The sequence below is a fragment of the Diabrotica undecimpunctata genome, chromosome 1 (genome assembly GCF_040954645.1).
Source record: "Diabrotica undecimpunctata isolate CICGRU chromosome 1, icDiaUnde3, whole genome shotgun sequence".
NCBI classification, from domain to species: domain Eukaryota; kingdom Metazoa; phylum Arthropoda; class Insecta; order Coleoptera; family Chrysomelidae; genus Diabrotica; species Diabrotica undecimpunctata.
Genome location: NC_092803.1, coordinates 114045755 through 114058333, shown reverse-complemented (window position 1 = coordinate 114058333; position 12579 = coordinate 114045755). Strand labels below are relative to the sequence as shown.

Here is a 12579-nt window from a genome sequence, read left to right as displayed (position 1 = left end):
TCCAAGAGAAATTAAATCCGCAACATCTTTCAGTAAGTTTCGTAAGATGACAAAAATCTATCTCTCTGAAAGACCATATTATTCAGTTGACGAGTTTCTTAATGTATAAAAAAGAAACAAAATTAGTATTGTTTATAATTACATTTGGTGTCTCAAGCAGTGGCTACAATTTGTCTCATTTGTTGTTGTCTGTACAAATTATGTAAGTGATACAATAATTTTACTAATTTAAAATTGTATTGTTCTGTTTTTTTATTATATTTGCTTTTGTTTTATACTTTTTGTACTTTTTGACTGATTTTTTTTTAGCTTTGTCCATAAAATTGTTCAATAATTTTTAGTGACAATAAAGCATATTTGACCCCCATTCTGCTTATGTGGTTATTCCATTCTTTTTTCTATTTAGTGTCCATTTATACACTGTACGGTATGTACGTAAAATCATATTCTAATAGGCAATTGCATCCTTCTAATAAAAAAAAAACAGAAATTTTTCTCAAATTACCGATACCGAACATCATTTTTATTTATTACAAATATTAGAACTCTTCCGTTCTGATAGAAAAAAGGTTACTAACTCTTCAATGTTCATTAGATTTTTAATGTATTTTTTTTGTGAAAATTTGCTTACCTATCAGTTTTTATCGTGACGGAAGAGCTATCATATTTGTAATAAATAAAAATTATTTGGGATCGGTAATTCGAGAATAATTTGCAATTTTATTGAAAGGATGTAATTGCAGATTAAAACATAGGTCCTAATTACAAACCACTTTTCATTTATAACAATTTTCGATATTATGAAATATAAAGGTACTTTACTATTAAGTGAGATTCATACTTTTGACACACCCCGTATGTATAAATATATTTCTTTAAGAATTTTTTTAGGGTTATTAGCATAACAAAAATACAAAAAGTGATAAAGACATACATAGGCATATACAAAATATAAAGTACATAATAATGTATACAATATATATTTTAATTATTGATGTATTGTATTAAATTTTATTAAAAAAGTTTATAGATTTCAAGAATTCTATCAAGTCAGCTACGTATTTGGATTCTTGGGTTAAACATACTTGGGTTAAATTAAAATAAAATAGAAATTAAGAAATGCCTTCTATTTATGTCACACAAGCAGTTTGTTCTAATTCTACAGTATGTACTAGCGATACAAACCATTTGTTTATAGATTTAAATAAAATAGAATAAAATAAAACTAAAATATAAAGAAACATTTTATTTGTGTATTGTTCCGTTCAAAAGTTAAGGGGGGAAGGACTGTTAAAAACCGCACTGTATATGTTGGCAGTAACAAAACGTAGAAATATCCGAAAATAAGACCAATAAATAAGTTGAAAATAAAAGAAGTCATTGTATTTAATTTCGTGTGTAAGTAATCGTAATTGTACACCATTATATTTAGTTCCTTTTTCTGACAATCGCTCTCACATTTAGTTTCTGCTTCACTATCATCATCATTATTATCGTCACTGTCATCACTATGTCCGTTATTTATATTTATAATAATTGTTCGATATCATCCAACAAATTGTCAATTTCCCACATTTTTTTTTCTGTTCCATTTCTCTGGCGTAATGACCTGGTACTCTGCTGTAATTAAAGTTCGCATTTCAGCTTCTTTAAAATTCGCGTTGGGTCTAGCTATATACCGTTTCACTTCACTACAAACCATTTCGATGGGATTGAGTTCACAGTGATGGGATTGAGTTCACTGACTTTCTGTTGTGATAGGAGGCATTGTCCATTACCACAACAGTTTTTTCTGGCAAATTTCGCATTAAGTTATTTTCGAACCAATCTTCGAAGGTCGGTCCATCCATTTCGTTGTGGTAGTCCTGAGTATTTTTCTTTGTCAAAAACGTGAGCTCTTCTCCATCAACAAATCCACTGGTAGATCCTGCGTGCAATAAAACGAACCGTGCACGACGAGCTATTGGAGCTTTTAATCCTGTTGTCAGACCACGAACAAAAGCATCGCGATGAGATGTAATCGTTTTATAAACCCATTTTTTTTTACACTGTGCCCGATATTTACCCATGATTCATCCAAATACACTATGTTGTATCCTTCTGCATAGTATTCACGAATTGCGCGTAAATAACGATGACGCCACGAGATGATTTCTGGTTTTTCAATGAAAATTAAATTTCTGCCACGTTTTATAAACACAAAATCCATATCACTCAGCAAGCGATGTAGCGTGGCCCGTGAAAAGTTGGGCAAAGTTTCTTCGACATTTACAACAGCTAATATGGTGTTTATTGTTGGTGGTATGTTCTCACGAAAAAATTGATAAATTATTCTACGAATTTGGCTCCTGACACCTTCATCGTACTTGTTCTCACGAAAATTAATAACCTTTCGCTTCTTGGGCCTGCTCTTTTGAGATTGTAATCCAGGTGATGAATATTCCTGTCGTATGCGAAACAGAGTCTTTTCGCAAACACCACTCATTTCTGACACTTTCCTAATTACACTTAATACAGAATCGTTGTTATCCTGATTAAGATGATAATTAATAATATTCATTAGTATCTCCATCTCTGAAAGTTTCAGAGCTTTTCCACGTTTCCATTGAACAATTTTCTTCATTTTGCGGTAAAAATTCGGCGTCAAATATAACAATAGCCAACAAGAGAAAATAACAATAATTGCTAACAGCAAATCACAACAAAAGCCACCAACAAATAATAACAATAACAAAACAGTAACAGTACATTCAAGATGGTACAAATAATCGTAACTCGAATATGTTTACGCGTTCCGAAGAACAAATAAAGAATAACTAAGGCCCTGGATGTATCAAGCTTTTAAACATATTCTGTACAAGAATTACTCTAATTGCTTCTTAATTACTGAATAACTTAGAAGAAAGTATTTGCAGTTATCAACCAAAATTACAAATTCCTTACACATTATGGCAGTAATTAGTACCGCAGGGACATAAATAACATTTTAAATTTGGCAGTTAGTAGAAATTATCGAAATTATTTTAAACTTTGAAACAAATGTTTATTTAATGCACATTTTATTAGACTACTGCTACTAATAAAAGATAAAAGTTGATAAGTAACTATTAGAAACAATTAATGTATAGTATTATGTAAAATTATTAGCAAACGATATTTGTAAATTACATAAAATTTTACGTGAGGACATGTTGAGAACTCCTGGTTTATTCCGTTTATTTTGAAAGATAGACAATAGAGAACGCCATCGCTCACGCATAAAACTGGCAACGTCTTGGAGAAATTCCCATAAGGTTAGCATTGCATATCTTACCCTGTACAGACTAGTCACTTTGAGACGATGTATAGTACCAGAACTGACTGTGGATCATTTCAGAACTGATTAATTTCAGAGTCGTCTAAAATAAATTTGTATTAATTTTTGCTTCAATCTGAATATGCAGAAATGTATTCTCAGAAATTTATGATCACCAACACTCGGAAAGGACAGGTACCCTAAGAAGAAGACTTGTTTCTTCGGTGCTCCTAATAATTTTTCCTCGCCAGGTAATAGTACAGTTGTTTGTTCGGGACCACCTCTTTTTGTGTATTTTTCTACTTACACGAAAGTTTATTACATCTATTAAAAACTATTTAAAATTATTGTTATATTTGTTACCTTTCCTATGGCTTGTTTCTTTTTATTTTTCTTTTGATATTATCGTAAAACGTTTTAATTTGCTTTGAGGTTCGCTGAGTGTTCAGATTCATGGTACCCAAGCTATTTACTTTAGCTCTATAAGATATGTTCAGAAGAATTGCAGGAAATGCTATTAGACCTAAATACAAAATCAAAAGAAATAGGATTAAAAATAAATCTTACAAAAACTAAATACACTCGCCATCATAAAATCCGGGTCACCTTGAAAATTTCAAGTTTCTGGAATGTTTTTGCCTCTGGTGCAGTAATAACCTTTGTTTTAGGCTAACGTATTTTTTATTTGTCATCAATGTTTGTTTTGAAAGAAAAAAAAAAACGGTTTTTTATTGTTTTTATTGAAAAAGCAGAAAACAAACCAAATTGTTGATAAAACAGGCATACGAAAAAAATGGAAAATACAGAACGTGGTAAAATGTCAGTGAAATTTCAATGACTAATATCGTGTATTGCCTCCACTTACTCTAATGACCTCTTGCAGACGACGGGGCATACTCTCAATTTTTCTCTGGATTACATGTTGTGGTATGTTATTCCACTCTTTCACTAACAGATCCTTAAGCTCCTGTCCGTTGTGAGGAGGAGATGTTAGGGGTTGAATACGTTTTTTCAAATCGTCCCAGATATGTTCGATAGGATTCAGGTCCGGAGACCTAGCTGGTCAGGGTAACCTCGTAATTCTAACCTCGTCCAAGTATTACATACTGATCGTGGCAACGTGCGTTTGAGCGTTGTTCTGCATAAAAACCGTGTGTTTTCTCCAAGCCTTGTCATGGTATGCATAACTTGTTCTTCCAGAATCTCCGTAATGTCCCTTCGTGCAGTTAAGGACCCATTTTCGATGAAGGGTAATTCTGTGCGTAAGTCGGAAGATACACCTCCCCAAGCCATGACCGAGCCTCCACCAAATGGTATTCTTGGAGCAATGCAAGCTTGTGAAAATCATTCACCGGTTCTCCTCCAAACTCTTACACGTCCATCAGATCCGAAACGGGATTCATCTGAGAATAACTCTTTGCTCCAATCGTTAATTCCCCAATGCGCGTATTGTCGAGCAAAAGCTTGTCGTGCAACTCGATGCGCCAGGCGAAATGGCGGTCCTGTAGCCGTTACCCGAGATGATAGTCCAAAAGAACGAAGTCTTCTCCTGACTGTTCCAGCGCTAACATTGCGATTTCGTACTTCCTGTAGACGATTTCGATGCATAATCGCAGTTGAGGTCCGGTTTCGTAAAGCCTGAAACACAAGAAAACGGTCATCTCGTACCGTGGTCATTCTTCTTCGTCCAGAGCCAGGTCGTCTGGATAGCAAACCCTTCTCCTGAAAGCGTTGAAGCACTCGTTGAACCGAAGGAAGGCTTACGCCAACAGTTCTTGCGACTTGCCGTTGAGTGTGACCGTCTTTCACAAGCGCAACAATTTGTGTCGTTTCAACGACAGTCAAGGGTATTTTTGGCAAAAAATAAACACTAATAATGGCACTAATAAACACTAATGGTGGCAATAATAGACGTTTGGTCGTTGCGTTTGAACAGAAAGTCGAAGCACAAATGAGACATTTAAAACAAGCGGCAGTTACAGGTACCGTTCATTTTGGGAAGTGTGCGCTTTCCCGCGAAATCGGCACTATTGAAATTCTTTGTTGCAAAGGAAACCGCTAAGTCGACAACAATTCCTAGAAACATGCATTAGTTTGTATTTGTGTTATTATTATTTACGATAAAGCTCATTAAAAATGAAATATCGGTGATTTTCAAGGTGACCCGGATTTTATGATCGCGAGTGTATCTATCTAACGAATCTCTAGATGTAACTGAGGATATAACTCTAGACAATATTAATATAGAAAAGGTTAAGTCGTATTTCTACTTAGGACAAAAAATTGAATTAACAAAGCTTAACCTACAGGCTGATTTAAATAGAAGATGTGCCTTAGCATCTAACAGTACTTAAATTAAACTTACCAAATACTTTAAAGGCAAAAACTTTCGATCAGTATTGCCGGTTCTGACATATGGAATCGAAACATGGACTTTTAACAATAACATAGTCCACAAACTCCAAGTGACTCAGAGAACTATGGAACGGAGAATGTTATTTATGTTACTCAACATATAATTTGTTATTTCTCTTGATATACTCAATAAGTTTAATATTTTTTATATGGCATATAAGTATATGGAACATACTCGCCACAAAAAATTATAGCATTTTTATTCAATAAATATAATCTCATAACCAGTAGTGATATTTAATACAATTTTTTTTATTTTCGACAATTTGTATTAATATATGTTTTTTTTTTCAGGTAAGTACATGTTGTACGTCCTTTGCCTGTAGTGACAGGTACCTACATTTTAAACGCAAAGAAGTAAGTTCTATATTACTAAAAAAGTTCACAAAATTTTAATTTTTTATTATTTTGGAGATACACCCAAGAATATTTTCTTATAAAATGACAACATTTTCAATTACGTTTTGAACTGTCGATAAAAAAGGTGCCTTATGACGTTAAAAACAGGTTATTTTCTTAAGAGAAAAAAAGGCAACAGCTCTCTATTTTTTTACGATAAAATGTAATATTAGTATCTGGCTATAGTACATATCATTTTCTTTTAGTCTGGAAGCAAGTAACTCAGAAACCTCCTTGGATAGGTTCAGGTCTCTAAAAAGCTCTTTCCACAAGGTCATTGTGCGTTATAGTTTAGTACTTTTCCATATTCGTTATTACTTATATTTTTGTTTGCATTTTGTTGGGCTGTGCAATCAAATGAATAAATTTATAAAAAATTATGAAAAAATTGAAATGTATAATTTTTGTTTAAAACTATAAATGCTTCACAATATTATAAAGTATAAGTCATGATAATCTGGAATGATTTACTGAGTTTTTGAATCTTGGGATTGGGATGTAATAAAATTCTTTGAAAACAACATATTTTAAAACATTTAAACATATTAGAATTCTTAGAATAAAAAGCATATATTGCATAATTTTTATACCTGGAATCATGGGTCTGTCTAAGAATCTGAATTTTTAGTTGCCAATCAAAACCAAAGACACAATATATTTATTTTTTATCTTATTATTTTGTCGAGTTTTTAGAATCGTGAAACTAAAAATGTCAGATTAATGTTAATGTCAGAAGCTTTTGTGTAATAATATTGTGCAACATTTTAAAGCAAACGAATTTTTTAATATCATCATTTTCGTACTATATTATTCAAAACACGGTTTCTCCGATTACATAAAACAGAAAAATGTAAAATTATTATTCCCAACAACTGGCATTTTTAATAAATATGCAGTAATATATATAAACTCCATTCGCTTAGCTCGGACAAATTTTGACAGATTCATTGTCGGAAACCTACAACACAACAATTCCTACTTCTCAGTATTAATAGCTCAAGTATCCTGCTATTACAGACTTCTTTCTTTAAAAAAAGAAGAATTATTCTAAATAGTCGAAGTGTATACTAAACCCATCAAATTTTGGGTAGTATATATTTAAAAAATATATATTTAGTTGTTATAATTTAACATAACTATTTATTATATGGTGCAGATTAATAAATATTGATTGTCGGTAATTCGCAAAGTTCTATTTTATTTACTATTTAGTTTGTTTACTATTAATATTGGCTATGAGTACGGGTGCTTGGTTGTATAGTAATTTCCAGCCACTTTTAGTCTGTCAAAAAGTAACTAACTTCGCAAAAAAATAATTACTAAATTCACTAGACAGTTCGGACTGGGATTAGCGAACCGAGTTTAGTATAATAGTAATATATATTACCTCGTATTCGGTGGGGTTATCGTATTCGGTGAGGTTATTTAAAGTAATATCCGAATTAAATTATTTTTTCTTATCAAACTTTTTGTATCTTTTTAATTATACATATACGTCAATATATTATTTACTTGTTCCATCTTATATCATTTTGTTGAATGGTTATGCTCTTCAAATTTACATTCACGTTTTACCTCAATCTCTGTAACGTTTTTACTACATTTTTTCAGTATTTAGCTCAATATCTTAATTCTATAATACTATACGATTAATAATATGTTGACTTATTTGCCTCTGTTAAGTAAATAAGATGCATAAGAGTTGCCGAAAACCAGCATCAAAAAATAAAATTTTTGATTGAATGAAACACAAACTACCAAAAAATTTCGGATTTCATACTTTACTAGTGATTTTGACCGTCACCATGCGACGGGTATGCGACTTCCTCCTATTTAAGGCTAAACTGTTGTACAACTTTCATAAAAAATAAGTCACTTTTGGAGAATCTCTAAACTTTTGCGAAAAGTCGTCTTATGAAATCAATCTACACACAAAAACCAGCGTAATTTTAGTTTGGAAATTCATTTGTTAGGAAAGCTCGAGTTTTTTATTATATTTTTTACTGATCACCAAATTCGCAGCCAATACTTTAGGATCAACAAACTCTCAAAAGAATTAAAAATTAAATTTTTAAAATACTAAACTTCTTGCATGAATGTGCCGGTGTTTTCTGCTATTATTTAATCAATAGCACCAATATCTCTTGAAAAACGTTAATTGATCCATTTTTTTAATTTCCAAGATTATGAAAACATTGCATGCGTTAACTAAGTCAAGAAAAAGAGGTAGAATACCTACTTTTATAATATTTTATTAACAACTCTTTACAATATACTCTGAACACATAGATCACTGTCGGTTTACTTAATCTAAAAATCCTTAATCTTAAAAAAGTCTTTATTTTTACAAAAATTAAATCGATTCTGCGTCAAATATTATATTCTGGCATTAAGTTTATAAACATTAAACATCATACTATTGGATTTCATTAAATCTTCTAATAGCGGATCCATGCCTCTCACCAACAATAAACAACAATATTTAGGATCTATTTTTGATTTCGCGATAACATACAAGATAATAACAAACTACAATGAACACAATTTATCTTTCAGATAACTTCTTATTCGGTACTTTATTTGGCAAATAAATATTTTTTTGATTAAATGAAAGGCAGATATCGAGCACAGTTTATTAATTAAATCTTGCCCAAGTACTTTCGCTTCCTAGAGCATCTTCAGGGGCATTTCGTCAATTTTGGCCTATCCAACAATCGTAGAATGTCATAAAAATAAAATAGTACATTACACTATACTACACGACGACAAACATTTTAATTTTTTTTAAATAGGCGAAGCTACATTATCGTTGGAATCAGGAGAGAGAATGGCTCCTGGTCTTAACGGAAATGTTAAGGTGACTTGAGACATAACATATTTCACATGTCACCTTAACATGTGACACTTAACATGTCTCTTTAAGTTATTTCTCATATCAAGCAATAAAACATTGAAACCTTTTGTTTTCAACACTTCCACAAAGAATGAAGAATCCATCACATTAAAAATAAAGGCCGTAAGCTATCAATATTAAAAACTATGAAAATTAACAAATTAAAAAATACAGATATAATTCTGAATGACCAACTTGAGACGAACAGTTCTCCCCTTCCCAATTTATTCAGTTAAAGAAGTTAAAGTGTTAGATGCATAAAAAATAGCTCACTTGAGAAAGGCACTTTGCCGAAACAGCTGTGGTGATAATAAATTATAATTTTGTGGAAGTTTTGAAAACAAAAGTTTTCAGTGTTTCATTGGTTGATAAAATGGACTTCCATCAAGTAACGGTCGAATCCATCACATATTTCTTATGTCATCTTATGTAATTGTTCATTTGGTTATGGCTACTCTACACCATCCCTTATCTGATTGCAAATATAAAGATCTAGATGTGTGTTGTAAAATTTGAAAATTTATTTAAACACTTTATTTAATACAAACTTCTTTAAGTCTTAAAAACTCCTTAAATCATTCCCACAAAGAAAATTTTAGTATATTAAATAAAGTGTCTAAAGAAAAATCATCTTTAGATGGAAAAATACAGTTAAGATTTGATTTCACGTATAGTGCGTCTGTATATCCGCTTATAAGTATTTCACCCCAAAAGGGATCATCAGAGACGCTATTCACAGACGCTCTGAACGTGAAAATGAATCTTTCCTGCCTTGGGAAGCAACTCTAACATGGCTTCGTATGGACGCAAATACCGACATCTGATAATAAAGGGTCGCTATTTGCGTCCATACGAAGCCACGTTAGAGGTGCTTCCCAAGACACGAAAGATTTATTTTCACCTTCAGAGCGTCTGTGAAGAGCCGTCTCTAATGATTCCTTTTGGGGTGAAATACGTATAAGCGGATATAAAGACGCACTATACGTTAAATCAAATCTTAACTGTCTTTTTTCTTTTATTCCGGTATACTCTTTATGAGTACTAGAAACCAATTCGCTAAGGATTTTTGCTTAGTTGAGGAGATATGTTGTGGAATGCAATTTTAGATTCCCCATATCTCTAATAACATCTTTATTAACGTCTGTGTTGCCTTGCAATTCTTAGAAAGTACAGATTAAAGCATAAATCTGAATTTGGTTTCGAAAAATTAGTTTCGGATTAATATTTAGATCTTTATATTTTGCAATCAGATAAGGGAGGGTGTACATGAACAAAACCTAATATATTGAAAAATACAGGAGGCTTATTAAATGATAAAATTACATATTTTTAGCTGAAAACATCCAAATACTACGATACAAACATCTTACAATGAACTTTTATTAAGGATATAAGAAATAACTTAGAAATAAATTAAGAACTTGCCAAAAAACTGACTATATACAATTCATCTTATCCCATTCTTTGCTGCTTATCAAAAATTCATAAAGAAGGGATACCACGTAGGCCCATTGTAAGCTCTATAAATTCGGTAACGTATGACTTAATCCAAATTTCTTGCTAATATTCTTAAAGACGCTTTTGACGAATTGAACATCTATAATCCAATAGATACATTTTCATTTGTTAATGATGTCAGAGGGTTTTTTCTACCTAAAATTATGTTTTAATTTCGTTAGATGTTATATCGGTGTTTACTAATATACCAATTGATCTGGTCTTTAATATAATGCAATTAAGATCGAGCTTAATTCGGAATTATACAAGAATCTCTAAAGATAGATTTTTATTACTTCTAAAATATATTTTTCTCTTCGTTAAAAAAATTGTAGACGATCTTATTTATTCTGTTCCCTCATCACAAATTCAAAATACCTTAAACATTTTCAATACTTTTAATAAACATATCCAATTTACTTTAGAAATTAAAAATTAATGTTCGGTATCATGTCTGGACACCAAATTAATAAGAACTGTACAAAATAAAATAATGATAGATTGGTCTCAAAAGCCAACACAATACAATCTGGAAGATATTTAAACTATTTTTCAAATCATCCTACTCATCAAAAGTTGAATACAGTATGCAGTAATTACAATGAAAAATAGAGTAAGGTATATTAGTGACGAAAAGTTCATGAAGAGAAACTTAAACTTGCTATTAAACATCTTTGAAAATAATGGAGACCCCAAAACATATCCTTGAAAAATTGATATTTAACTCAGACATCTTTGACGGTTCTACTGATATAGGAGTAGTACAGTTTAAAACAGAGCAGTTTTATTAATTAAACTTTAAAACATCTAGTCTTATTCGTAATGGACGGAAAAGAAGACGTCCTGTATACAAATACAGGCAACGAGAGCAGAAGATCTGGTGACCCCACCATTTCCATCATACAATTGCCTATCTCGCGTGCTAAAGTGGTTGTAGGCGCAGCAAAACCGACATGCACAATCAGTAGATCAGTTGTCGAGTTTACCTGTCACCGTCAACTATGCTATTACACTATCCGCGGTAACATACACAGTCAGTCATAAGTTAACGTTTTGAGGTTAGTACGATCGCATTCGCGAGTGTTTTACAGTGTACACGATATTTGTGTGATCTTTTTTGCAGTAAATCGCTTGGATAACAGCTGGGCATACGCACACACGTTTAGGTAAATTGAATTAGTTTTGTAGAGCGCATTTCGGCTAAGAAATTTTGATTACCAACTTTCGTTCTGACCTGATTTGACAGACCAGGCCAAGAGTATCTTAAAAGAGATGAGATTCGAGTAACTTGAAATTAAAAAGAAATTGGCTTTTGCCTACAATTAAATACTAAAAGCAAATTAAAATACCTAAGACTAAGGCAAACAATATAATAGTTTAAAACATTTTTTATTCATGTTGAAATAATATTAATAATACAATATTTTGGTTACTGCCTAATAGGGGTTTCTATTGTTTACATTTTTTAAATGACGTGAGTAATAATTTTTACCTACGAGTAATAGACTAAGCTTTATCTATGACAATTTTATAAATTTATGGTAGAAACTCGTGGTCTAAAAATCATTTATTTACTTAACTACATATATGTATTGAAAGTGAAAACCAAATCAGTTAAATAAATAGCAGATTCGACAATAAGATGAAACCGATATGTGTCCTTTCTATGTATGATTGTTTGAATTTAAAATTACCTTTATTCCAGTTTTTTGTTCTTTTGTTGCTTTGACTTCTTTTAGAGTTGATCCAGCTAGAGCTATTTTTAAAAATATATCTCTGGTCTTTTCCAATCTCTTGTGGAACAAACCTCTCTAAACAAACAATTTAGCATTTTTGTTATTTATTTGCTGGTGTTGAAGTATTACTTGGGTATATTGATCAAAAGCAAGTGGAATATTTTGGCCATGTTGTGTGTCACCCAGATAGATATAATATACTTTATTTAATAATACAAGGCAAGATAGATGGAAGAAGATGGCAGGGTCGAGCCCAAACGTCATGGCTGAAAAACTAAGAGAATGGTTTAACGTCCTCTGAATCCTTTTTCCAAGCTGCCGTGAATAAAATTAGCCTAGCCAAT

The 12579-nt window shown here is 31.7% G+C and overlaps 1 protein-coding gene across 2 annotated transcripts in view; it reads left to right on the top strand.

Moving 5' to 3' along the window:
• The window catches only part of Src42A (Tyrosine-protein kinase Src42A), a 318614-nt gene that overhangs the window by 189229 nt on the left and 116806 nt on the right, over window positions 1-12579 (top strand). The window contains exon 1 of one of the 2 annotated variants that reach the window (XM_072547111.1): window positions 11455-11665. The exons of the other annotated variant lie outside the window; for it this stretch is intronic. The gene's annotated coding sequence lies outside the window, so the exon portion shown is untranslated. Of the gene's footprint in view, window positions 1-11454; window positions 11666-12579 lie in introns of those variants that run through there. 2 annotated transcript variants of the gene reach the window in all.